Genomic DNA, 11,488 nt, shown 5'->3' on the forward strand with positions numbered 1-11,488 from the left:
AATAAGAATTGATATACTTTCCTAGTTTTTATAGATAAATTTTTAGGTGTTGAAAAATGTTAAAAATTAGGGGTTTAGTTCCCATCACAAAACTATATGGAAATAACTTATTTCCCTTTGATCTTACACTATATTATAGATAAAATATATATCTAGAACAATCCAAAATAAAAATTGGCTTTAGACTTATATTTTATCTTTTATACAAATTGAAATTTCAACTCACCTGAGATCAATAGTTTTCATCTCCCACCACATTTTTCAAAACAAATCTATTCTAACCAAGAGAAAAATTATACATTCTAAAAGAGGACTCTTTCCTCTAGAATGTGATATAATTTTTAGAGTTTTTTGATATAAATTTTTTTTTTTTTCTTTCTCAAAACCAACATCTTTTTGAGTGTTAAAATACATGTTTGTGGAATTTTTTAATTATAATATACTATATCTAATTAAACCACTATAAACTTTGCATGAGAATATTATTGACTCTGAGCTCTATAAAATTGTGTTTATATGTTATTAAAAAAATATCATAAAAAATAGTAAGAGCTATTGAAACACTACTTTTCTAAAATAATTTTATTTCTTTAGTAATTGGATAAAAATTGTATAAAACATGCATTTAATAGACATTTCCAATTGGAAAAGTGTGAGACCATATATAAATTAGATAGAATTAATTTATCTAGATCATATGTTTAAAAACATTTTGATTTTTAGATAGGAATACTCAAATTCAGCTGTTCTTATAAGTCAGCCTGAAAGATGACACAACTTTGTACTTTTACCCTTATGGTTTCCATACTTTATTCAAGTAGACAAGGAATGATCTCCTTAGATAGTCTACCTCATCTACTCCATAGAGTTTTGCAAGTGTGCCTCTTTAGAGTTAGCATAAAATAGATTCATTACAATGACAGTGAGGTGACATATGTCCTTTGTATCCTAGAATAGTAACAACTCATGTTCTTCCATGTGTTCAAAATTCTCACTCTCCTTTCTTAATTTCTTTACAACATTTTTACAAGTTTCTATTATTTTGGCGCTAAGATCCTCCATAGTTGTTTTGATAAATAAAGGAGATTCAACCGGTGCAGAGCCAATTGATCTTTGTGGTGATGCAACAGGGTTGGAGAATGTAGATAGATTGTTAGATGTGGATCTCAAAATGATGAGCACATCATTAGTGTCCTGATTAAGTGCCATATTTTTTCTTGACATAGAAATCCATTATGAATATCAATTCTAATAATAGTCTCATGAATTGCCAAATGTTCATTATTTGTAATAAATGTATAGTCTAATTAAAACATATTATCAAACACTAACCCTAATATCATTTGTTGAATCATAAGCACAATTCTATCCCTAATTAGAAAATAATTTTAAACCTAACCCTTAATATCATTTACAAGTCTTGTACTCATCGTAGAGGAAATCCTAAATCTAATTATACTATCATGGAGTGAAACATTAGCATAAATCTTAATATTCCATATATTACAAAATTAAATTAAGAAGAAACATGAAAAGCAATTGGTTATTTCACCAAACATGATGTAAATCTCCAATCATATTTTATAATACAACTTTTTTCATATAAATTAATCTTTTCTAAGGAGGCAAGAATATATTTCTATGCTAAAACAAAATCTTTGAAACTTTGTTGAAGTCAAAATAAAGATACTTTATTTTAATTTTTAAATTTTTTTTAAAAGGCAAAAGTGGGCTAGCCACCGAATATATTTATTAATAAAATTGGTTCAAAAAGCTCAACCAGGGAAGAACAAAAAAGAAAACCTGGAATCGTCGCTTATATACAAATTTACATAAAGATATTTGTCAATAATTACAATAAATATTATATCGACAAAATCGAAGCTCATAAAACTATACCATTTTCTAAATTCTACCCATATGAACCACTTCAAAAACCTCAAGATATTACAACATTAGAGGCAATCGACTCAGACCAAAAATATATAGATTCAACCTATAGAAATCACTCCTCCATATCAACACAATCATCTTCAATGGTACTAGGAACATTTGCAAATTCAGAAACACACCAATCGATTGATTAAGAAGACCCCAATTGGGATAAGTGTATTCATGAAAAGGCAATGCATTTATAAATATTTATGACTTCAACTTGGCCAATTCAATTTCAACATCTCAGGCCAACCATTTTTTTTCATTTGACCCTCTATATATCCTTTGCAAAAATGATGGATGCTTATCTCAACCTCAAACCAATCCAAGAAATCAATAGCCTTTACTATCTTTGTCTTATCATTGAATTTTCCATTAGTGAATTCCTGCACAACTCACCACAATGCCATTGGCTCCCAATTCAAATTAGATGTACAAAACTTATGCTAATACAACAATCAGCTTGACAAGGTACCAAGGGAAGGCCCTTTTGACTCAAGATGGTAAGGGCTAAATGAAGTATCCCATCAGTCACTTAAGATGTTCAATGCTTTCTATACCGCATCTTCAAGATACCTCTCTACAACTTCACACTCGCACCTCTCTTCCTCAATGGCCAATTCAGCAAGATACTTATCAGGTGGTAGGTGTTGATAAGTTTGTAGAATATTTAATGCAGGTTCAGTTTTACTCTCTGGCTCTTTCTATTTATCAATCATTCGAATCAGTGCACCATGATTTATCTCAAGAAAAATATCCCACTTTGTTCAATGCTATCTTAAATTTGCAAGCTGCATCACATATTGATTTTCTTTTAAAGCCATAATCTTCAAGTTGTGTTGTCTCTGCTGAATTATGTCCTCATGATTACTTGCTTCTTCTTCAAATTCAGTCATAGTTCTCTTCAAAATTGTGTTTAATAGCCTTATGGCTATTTTCCAAAAGTTCTTCCATTCCTACTCAATTTATCATCTTATAGATTTAATGAATTTTCCACCATTCCTATTACTTTAGTTGAAGCCATTGCATTCTGAAAGAGATCCTCAAATGCTAATCACACTATCCAAGATCGCTCTCACTCTTGTAGCTTGACTATGGTATTCTGAACTATTATAGGCTCACCTCTAATCCATTACTTCTGAAAATGCTAAAGACCTTCTTCTTTAAAATTATGTGTGGTAGGAGAATATAAAAAGTTTCCATTGCTATCATTCCTACATGTTGCTTGGTGTATATCATAAACCTCATCACTAGTTTTAACTCCTTCAATCTTCCTATGCTTTTCTGGTCTTTCTACAATCTTAGGGTTTGGAACAGAAAATGGTTCATAGTGCCTTAAAAGACTAAAAGTTGAAAGCCTTACATTCTTGTCTGGAATTCCCAAGTTATCAGTGAAAAGAATTAAAGCAATTGGACTTTTATCTATTCTAAGCTCTAAATGGTAATCCTTAACTTTGTTATTGATGAATTCTACTGAACCAAGAACAACATCCAAGAAATCATCTACTGCACTTAAAACATGAGTTGATTATAACCTGTAACGTTTTGCAAAGTTTATGTAGTCACACATATGTGTTGACAGAATGGAAGTGTTATATCTCAATAACTTCAAGTGAAATCTCAATGTAGATCCTATCATATACTCCCACAGTTGCCTTGGATGATCTATGACATTTTTTGTTTTAGCTATCAAAAAATTGTTTTATAGCCAAAGCATATTCCCACAATAATGATGCATTGTCTTTCGAAGAAAAGAAGTATGGATAACACCTAAGTGCTCCCCAAGTAATAGGTGCTTCTAGCAATAAAGTGTTCAATTCCAGATCTACCTTATCAACCTTTTTGGAAATAATTTTTTTTGTTGCAGACTTGATGACTCATATTAGAAATGAACAAAAATTTCCTGTTTTAACCAGTAGTAGGCCTACCAAGAGAGCTTGTGTTTCTACTGAATAAACTGCCTTTATGAAATGTACTTTATGAGCATGATAAACAACTTTAAGATGCAATCAATGAATGTAATGATTCTAATTATTCAATAAATGATTTGGGTTCATGTGTATTAACAATGACACCATCACACCTGAGGTTAGATATGAGATCTACCACTTTCTTTCCTTCTCGTAGGGTATGTGATAAGGTGACTTCTAAAAATTGATCAATCAGGTGCAAAATTTGCTTGAAGATATATTTCAAATGCCAAGAATAGGATTGACATTTGCTGCAACTGTTAATGACCATTTGGGAATCACCTTTGATATGGACTTTGTGAAAATTACCTATTTTAATAGTACTAGGCTTGCCAAGAGAGCTTGTGTTTCTGCTAAATTATTAGTCCCATCTGGTAGTGAGGAGGCTGTAATTGCCAAAACTATACCTTTGCTATCTCTGACACATTCCCCGAGACCTAATTTACCTAGATTTCCTCTTGAAACACCATCAAAATTAAGTTTCACTACACCCAACTTAGGAGGTAGCCATTGCACAACTGGTCTATCTATCTTGGAATGCTGATTGTTGCTAATTCCACTCCCCCATGGAATAAGAAGAGATTTCCACTCTCGAATAATGAAACTGTCCCAAACTGAGATTGTAGGATTGATTTTGCACTTGAAAAGGCCTGCATTAGTGACTTCCAATATAAACTTTTCAATGCCTTGTAGCACTATTTCTATCTCTGCAAAATCATTTTTGAATATCCTCTTGTTCCTCTCCCGCCAAATAGCCCAAATAACCAAGGTTGGAGTACATGTCCAAATACTTACAAATAAAGCTTTCGAAAAAAGAAGTGGCCAAGATTGAAAAATCTCCCAAAGGTTATTTTGAAGATGAGTATAATAATGAAGTTTTCTGAGAACAAAAACCCAACAATCATATGCAAAAGAGCAGGTGACAAATAAGCGATCTACTAATTCATATTCTTCATTACACAAGATACATTTAAAAGGAGGAGTAATATTCAACTTAGTCAATTTGTCACTTGTAAGAATTCTATGTTTAAGTGTAAGCCATGCAAAACATCCAACTTTTGGAAGAACAACATGGTTCCAACAAAATTTATAAGCTCTAGATGGATTCTTTTGTGTAGACATTCTCTATAACAACTTATACCCCTCTTTGACTGAATAACAACCATCTTTAGCTAGAGCCCAAAATAATCTATCTTCCCCATCTGAAATGTAAACAAGTCTTATGTCTAAATAGTCCCTAAACATCTGTTTCTCTTGAAAAGACAAAGGCAGGGGATCTAGATCTTTCCAGGTGACTTTCCTAGAATAGGGACATATTTTATCTATAAAATCTATGACTCTGTTACCCCAAATTGATTTTGAAATGTTCATAATGTTCTGAGAAAACTATGAAGTATGAAGAGGTGGAAATCCATTCCATGAGTCCCTCCAAAATTTGGCTCTATCTCCCTTATTCAACTCCCAAGAAATATATTTAAGAACAATATCTTTGGAAGAGATCATAAAATCCCAAATCACAGAGCCTTTAAGGGGATTAAGAATTGAAAAAATTCTTGTGGGGTTATTATTATCTAAATACTTTTGTTACATTATCTGACATCATGTTGATTGAGGTTTAGTATACATCTACCAAATGTATTTCCCACCAAAAGATACTTTTCTCTTAGTCAAATCATGAATACCTACTCCATCAATGGCTGGAATATGAGCCATGTCATGAAGTTATACAAGCATATATTTTTATCCCCATTCATATTTCCTACCCAAAGGAAACCTTGAATCAAGCTTTGGATTTGTGTTAAGATTGATACCGACGCTTAAAGGACTACAATGTAGTAATTTGGGATTGTTGAAAATACTGATTTTATAAGCATAATTCTTCCTACTAAAGAAAGCCATCTGGCTTTCCAAGCTACCACTCTAGACTTAATTCTTTGAATAACCGAGTTCCAATAGCTTGTCTTATTTGATCCCATGAAAAATGGAATTCCAAGATATGTTGATGGAAGAAAGTCCTCTCAAAATCCCCAAATTTTAACAATTCTATCTGATATCAATTTATGTGTAGAAAAGAAAGATTTTTGACTTATTTGAATTGATTTTCTGCCCTAAGACATCTGAAAGTAACTACAAAATCTTCTTGATCTGTCTAGCTTCTGACACTTGTGATATACCAAAAAGGAGTGTATCATCTGCAAATAAAGAATGTGTAATGGAAATAGATGTACCACTAATGTTTGCACACTTTTCTTTACCTAAGAGATGATAGTGCCTTATGGTCCTACTAAAGGCTTCAACCATGATAATAAACAGAGCTGGAGAAAGGGAATCTCCTTGCCTAATTCCTTGGGTAGAAGAGAAGAAACTAGAAGTTGTCCTATTAATAATGACTGAAAACCAAAGCCCCAGAGATACATGCTCTAATACATTTACACCATTGATTTGAAAAACCCATATGTTGAAGCACTTGAAGAAGGAATGACCAGCAAACTCTGTCATAAGCTTTCATCATATCTAGCTTGATTATGAAAGAAGATGACTGATTAATGCTTATTGAATGAAGAACTTCATGAGCAACCATTGCTCCCTCCATAGTTTCCCTACCTGGCACAAAACCCCCTTGTTATGATGAAATTAGTTTTGGAAGAAGATGTTGAAGATGAGAATATATTACCTTAGTTATAGTCTTATATGTAAGATTACATAATGAGATAGGCCTGAAATCAAAAAAAGTTTTGGGCTCTTTCAACTTAGGGATAATTGTAATGTTGGCGGTATTAAAATACTTGAGCATTGATTTACACTTTCTAGAATCTTCCACTGCTACCAGAAGATCATAACCAATAAAATCCTAGCTACTTTGAAAAAATAGCACTATGAAACCATCAAGACCCGGTGATTTTTTTAGAGGCAATGAGAAGAAAACCTTTTGAAGTTCTTGATAAGAAATAAGAGCCATAAGCATATTGTTATCTTTAGAAGACACCAATGTTGGAATGGCCTCAAGAAGATTTGCCACTTGTGAGGGGGAAGGTGCTAGATATTCAACTGGAGCAAGAAGACTTTTAAAAAATCTAACACCTTCCTCTCTAATATGCTGAGAATTTGTTAAGACATTACCTGATTCTAAATGCTTGATATGAAAGATTGTTTTAGTAGCTCTTTTTTGTTATGTTGAAGCATGAAAATATTCCTATTCTTATCCCCTTGCTAAAGCCATAACTCTCTTGATTTTTGACACCAATATTCCTCTTCTCTCCCACACAATTCTTCCCACTCTTTTTAAAGGTTTTTTTTGTTTAATATAAGTATCATTAGACATCCCATTCTGAATGATATGAGTGTGAATATCCTCCAATTGTACATTGACAATCTCTTTTTGTTTGAAGACATTTTTGAAGATATCATGATTCCATATTTTAATGTGTTTTTTAGGATGTTTCATCTTCATTGCAAACTGATGCATCTTGGAACCTGGGAAAAAAGGCACACTAACCCACCACTGCTTTAGGTGCTAGAGAAAATGAGGATGACGAAGCCACATTCGTTCAAATTTGAACAAAGATTTACCCTGATTATGCTTGATTTCAGCAGATCAAAAAATAGATAAATTGATTGGATAATGATTTGATTCTAGATAAGATAAATTTTTTGAACTTATCTGAAATTGCTACAATTTCCATTCTTGAGACAACAAAAATCTATCAAGCCGAACAACAATTTGTGCAAAACTATCTCTCCTATTTGTCCAAGTATAATTTCCTTGAGTTGGAGGAATATCCATAAGCCCATTAGTATCCAAAAAATGGAAAAAATATTGAATTTTTCTAAGAGGAGGAGAGATGTAACCTATTTTTTCTTCTTGACTCAACACTGCTTTAAAATCTCCCCCCAAGAATGACTAGATGAGATTGCTATGATTGCATTGATTGAGTCAAACTATCCCAAAGTTTTAACTTATATTGTGAAGTATTTGGCCCATAAACATTAATAAGGAAAAAAGAGATTTTGAAATTTGAAATTTGCACCATTTTCTAGTTTGACTGTTGTTGAATGAGCTGCCCTTGAATTAACAAAGGGTTACACAAAATTGCAAGGTCTCCCGAAGCTCCAATACTGGGTGAATGAAAAGAGGACCACTTTGACCATTTGAATAATGTCTTTTCATATGACTCTTGCAAAAGTTTTCTCTCTTGAAGCAACACAATAACTGACTTCATATCATCTATTAATCATTTGATCCTTTTCCTTTTGTTAGAGGCATTAATACCTCTGACATTCCAAGAATTTATCTTCATTGTGGACAAGGAGAACCTTTTGTTCTCATTGTCACTCTCTTAGTAACCATAAATTTATCATCCAGAGTAGTCTGAATACCAGAAGCAATTTCAATTTTGGTCTTGGATCCTTTAGGCCGTCCTCTTGATTTTGGAGTTTTAATAGTTTGTTGATTCAAGGAAATAGACTGAGCAATTGAAAGAGTTTGATTATAATAAAAAAAGGCTTAAAGGAGTTTCTTCTGACTAGTCTTCTAGAAAAGGATCCTTTTTATTCTCAGATTGTCTCGAATTGACATCCTCATGTAGAAAAGACTAATTGATGGCATAGTCTTGGATGTCTTTATATATGCACTCTTCAATTCCCAATGGATCCATAGCAATTAGAATATCTTCCTCAAGTTGAGAAACAATAGCAATTGACTTGTTCCCAAGTACAGGTAATTTATTAGTATCTTGTAAGCAATGAGAAGACTTATAGAACTAGAACTAATATTGTTGAAAAAGATCATCCAAATTTCTATTCTTATGGATAACACTTGGAAAGCCTTCCTCTTTTGCAATACCAAATATTATTTTGGAAGCAATTTCTGAGACAATCTGATCTTCAATTTGATAGGTCTTCCAATTAGCCAATTCTTTGTAAATGTCAGAATCTAATGGCACAATGGCTAGTTGAGAAATTTTGTTTGGGATATTCAAATGATACGTAATTAGGGCAGCTCTCTTGAGAGAACCAATAGCTATCCTATCATAATGATCCATCAGAGAATGAATGGATGGCATAAGTATTTTTAATAGATAAGAGAACATTACATCTAAAAATGTACAGACAACAGAAGATGTGAATGTGTCTGGTGTAATATCATGGTGGGATTCTTCAACTAGAATTCGAGAAACTGCTACTAAAGGAATTTTTCCAACTTTAAATTGGGGAACTTCTATTGAAGGCTGAAATCTACAAAGATTTGGATCTGAATTATGATCAAAACACATTGTTATTGAATCTTGATCACTATTTAGGCATTGGGTGTTAAAATGACCAAGAATATATTGGAATCTATGAATTGTGACTACATCCTGAACTAGAATAGGTTGATTCCATAACTCCCACAAATAATTAATCTAAATATTAAATGGGATGTTTTTTCTCATATTTAGAAGTAAACAAACTTTGACACATAGATGTGGTCGATCATATGGGATGAGATCATGTTTCAAGAAGATGCCAACTTTGTTTGTAAGGACTTCAATAATGTTTAGATCTCTATATTCTAAAGGCAATTAAGGAAAGGAAATCCAGAATGGAAAAAACTAAATCTCTGATGATTCTGGGTTAAAATTTGGAATCCAGTTCATAGTAAACAAACCAAAACCACTACAGAACCAACCTTTAAATCTATGCACAGAGTCTTTAAATTCTTTAGATTGGAAAATTGCAACAAAGAAATGAGATTGCTGATTTATGTAAAACAACTCTCTAACTGCTATCCAATTCTTAAAAGCTCACTATTTAATATTTGGAATATCAATGGAATCCGAGTTGAACTTATCGATGAGGGAAAATTTTTAGAGAGTACCAACTGATTCTTGCAACATATGACTTGGAAATGTAATGTACAACTGATCTATTTTGTGCTACTGAAAAACATTTTTTGTATTACCTGGGAAAGATTTCTTTCTCCAAACTAACTTCTGCTTCTTTGGATTGAAGGGAACTCTATTTAAATTGGGCAATGAATCTGAAGGCATAGTTTCAACATTGACAACAATTGGCTTAACAAGCACTTTACCATGCTCTTCATTAGGAAGAATCACTTTAGATGGGGGCTTAGCAGTTAGTATATGAATAGGGGACCCTAACGGAGTTCCATAACAAATGTCGAAGATAGGTTGTTTCTTGAAATGCCTGGGGCATGATGTAAAATGGTTCCTATTTTGGTCGTTACAACCCTGCAAGTAATGCCCTGGAAACTTTCTTTTTGAATTTGTGATATCTCGCCTAAAATTTTCAAAATCCCCCTTTTTCAGAGATTGTTGCATGGCCCATTTAGATGTCTCACCAAATTCATACAAGGAAACACCTTGCCAAATCTAATTCTTTCGACCGTCAACAACAGGGGAAATCTTCAACAGTGGATCTGGGGCTTCATTTTTGGGGTTTACGATAGGAGATTTGCTATGACAGTCAAGAAATCATGGATTGAAAAAGAAAGGCTTAGTAGGTTGAACCATTGCCTTGCCACAAAAAATAGACTTAAAACCCTAAACTAATTTTTTTATAAAAAATTTGCAAGTCCAAAATTGGGGATCAAGCATTGCACTGCTAACTGGTTGAACAATAGATGTAGAAGAAAAAATACAGAGTGGATCTTGAAAACCATAACCTGTATTATAACCATTGCTTACATTACTAGTCAGTGCACCTGCAAAATCCCTTGAAATCTTAGCCTTTGAACCACGTCCTGCTGCAGCTGCTCTTCGAGGTGCCATCCTTAAGATATATTTTTTGGGTTAATACTTTAATTTAAAATTGAAGAGTATTATTTTTGGTTTTTTTTTTTTTTTTTTAAAGAGATCTTTTAATATTTTGATTAAATTCAATTTAAAAGGAAAGTTGAGAAAGGCTTAAAAAAGTAGCCAAGCATGGTGTTTAAAAAATGGAGTTTTTTTTTTATAAGAAAAAATGAATTGAATAAACATAATTTAAAAAAGTTTTAATTATCATTTTTAAATCTATTAATTTGTATAAGCACTGAATCATTTAACTACACATATTCATCTTTTAGTATTATCCTCAGACTACTAGAAGAAGCTAAATATAGACATTGATTAAAAATAAATTCCAGAAGCATTAACTATAGAGAATATTAAGTTAGGCATTGATTAAAAAATAAATTACACAAGGGATAATTGTAGAGAATATTAGGTCTGCATGTTATGAGTAGAAGGTAATATTAAAAAAGTAAAAAAGAATGCATGATCACCAAACAAGAACAAAAAATAAGGGCTCAAAAAGGGTTTTAAAATATTATAAACTTTCTAAAACATCTTGTATTGCTTATACAAAGATGAGGCATTTCAAGCCTAACTTACTCAATAGCTAGAAGTGATAGTTTAGTGCTGCAGATCTGTCCGCATGGGAGAAACACATTTGGCCCAAAATTTCAACTATACAATGATGCCCACTTGCAGACAACTATAATTCCATGTGTGCACCACTACATACTAAAATCCCAAGAATATAAATGGCATTTGGCGATCTAGAGCTGGCGAGTTTGATTCACAGGAGATTCCTTGCCATGG

The 11,488-nt window shown here is 32.5% G+C and overlaps 1 pseudogene; it reads right to left on the reverse strand.

Moving 5' to 3' along the window:
• Nucleotides 1-2,462: 2,462 nt before the first annotated feature.
• LOC149547612 (AUGMIN subunit 1-like) lies at nucleotides 2,463-10,675 on the reverse strand (annotated as a pseudogene).
• Between the last annotated feature and the right edge of the window lie 813 nt (nucleotides 10,676-11,488).

The sequence above is a fragment of the Cupressus sempervirens genome, chromosome 7 (assembly GCF_028749045.1).
Source record: "Cupressus sempervirens isolate cs-2001-9-10 chromosome 7, ASM2874904v1, whole genome shotgun sequence".
NCBI lineage: Eukaryota > Viridiplantae > Streptophyta > Pinopsida > Cupressales > Cupressaceae > Cupressus > Cupressus sempervirens.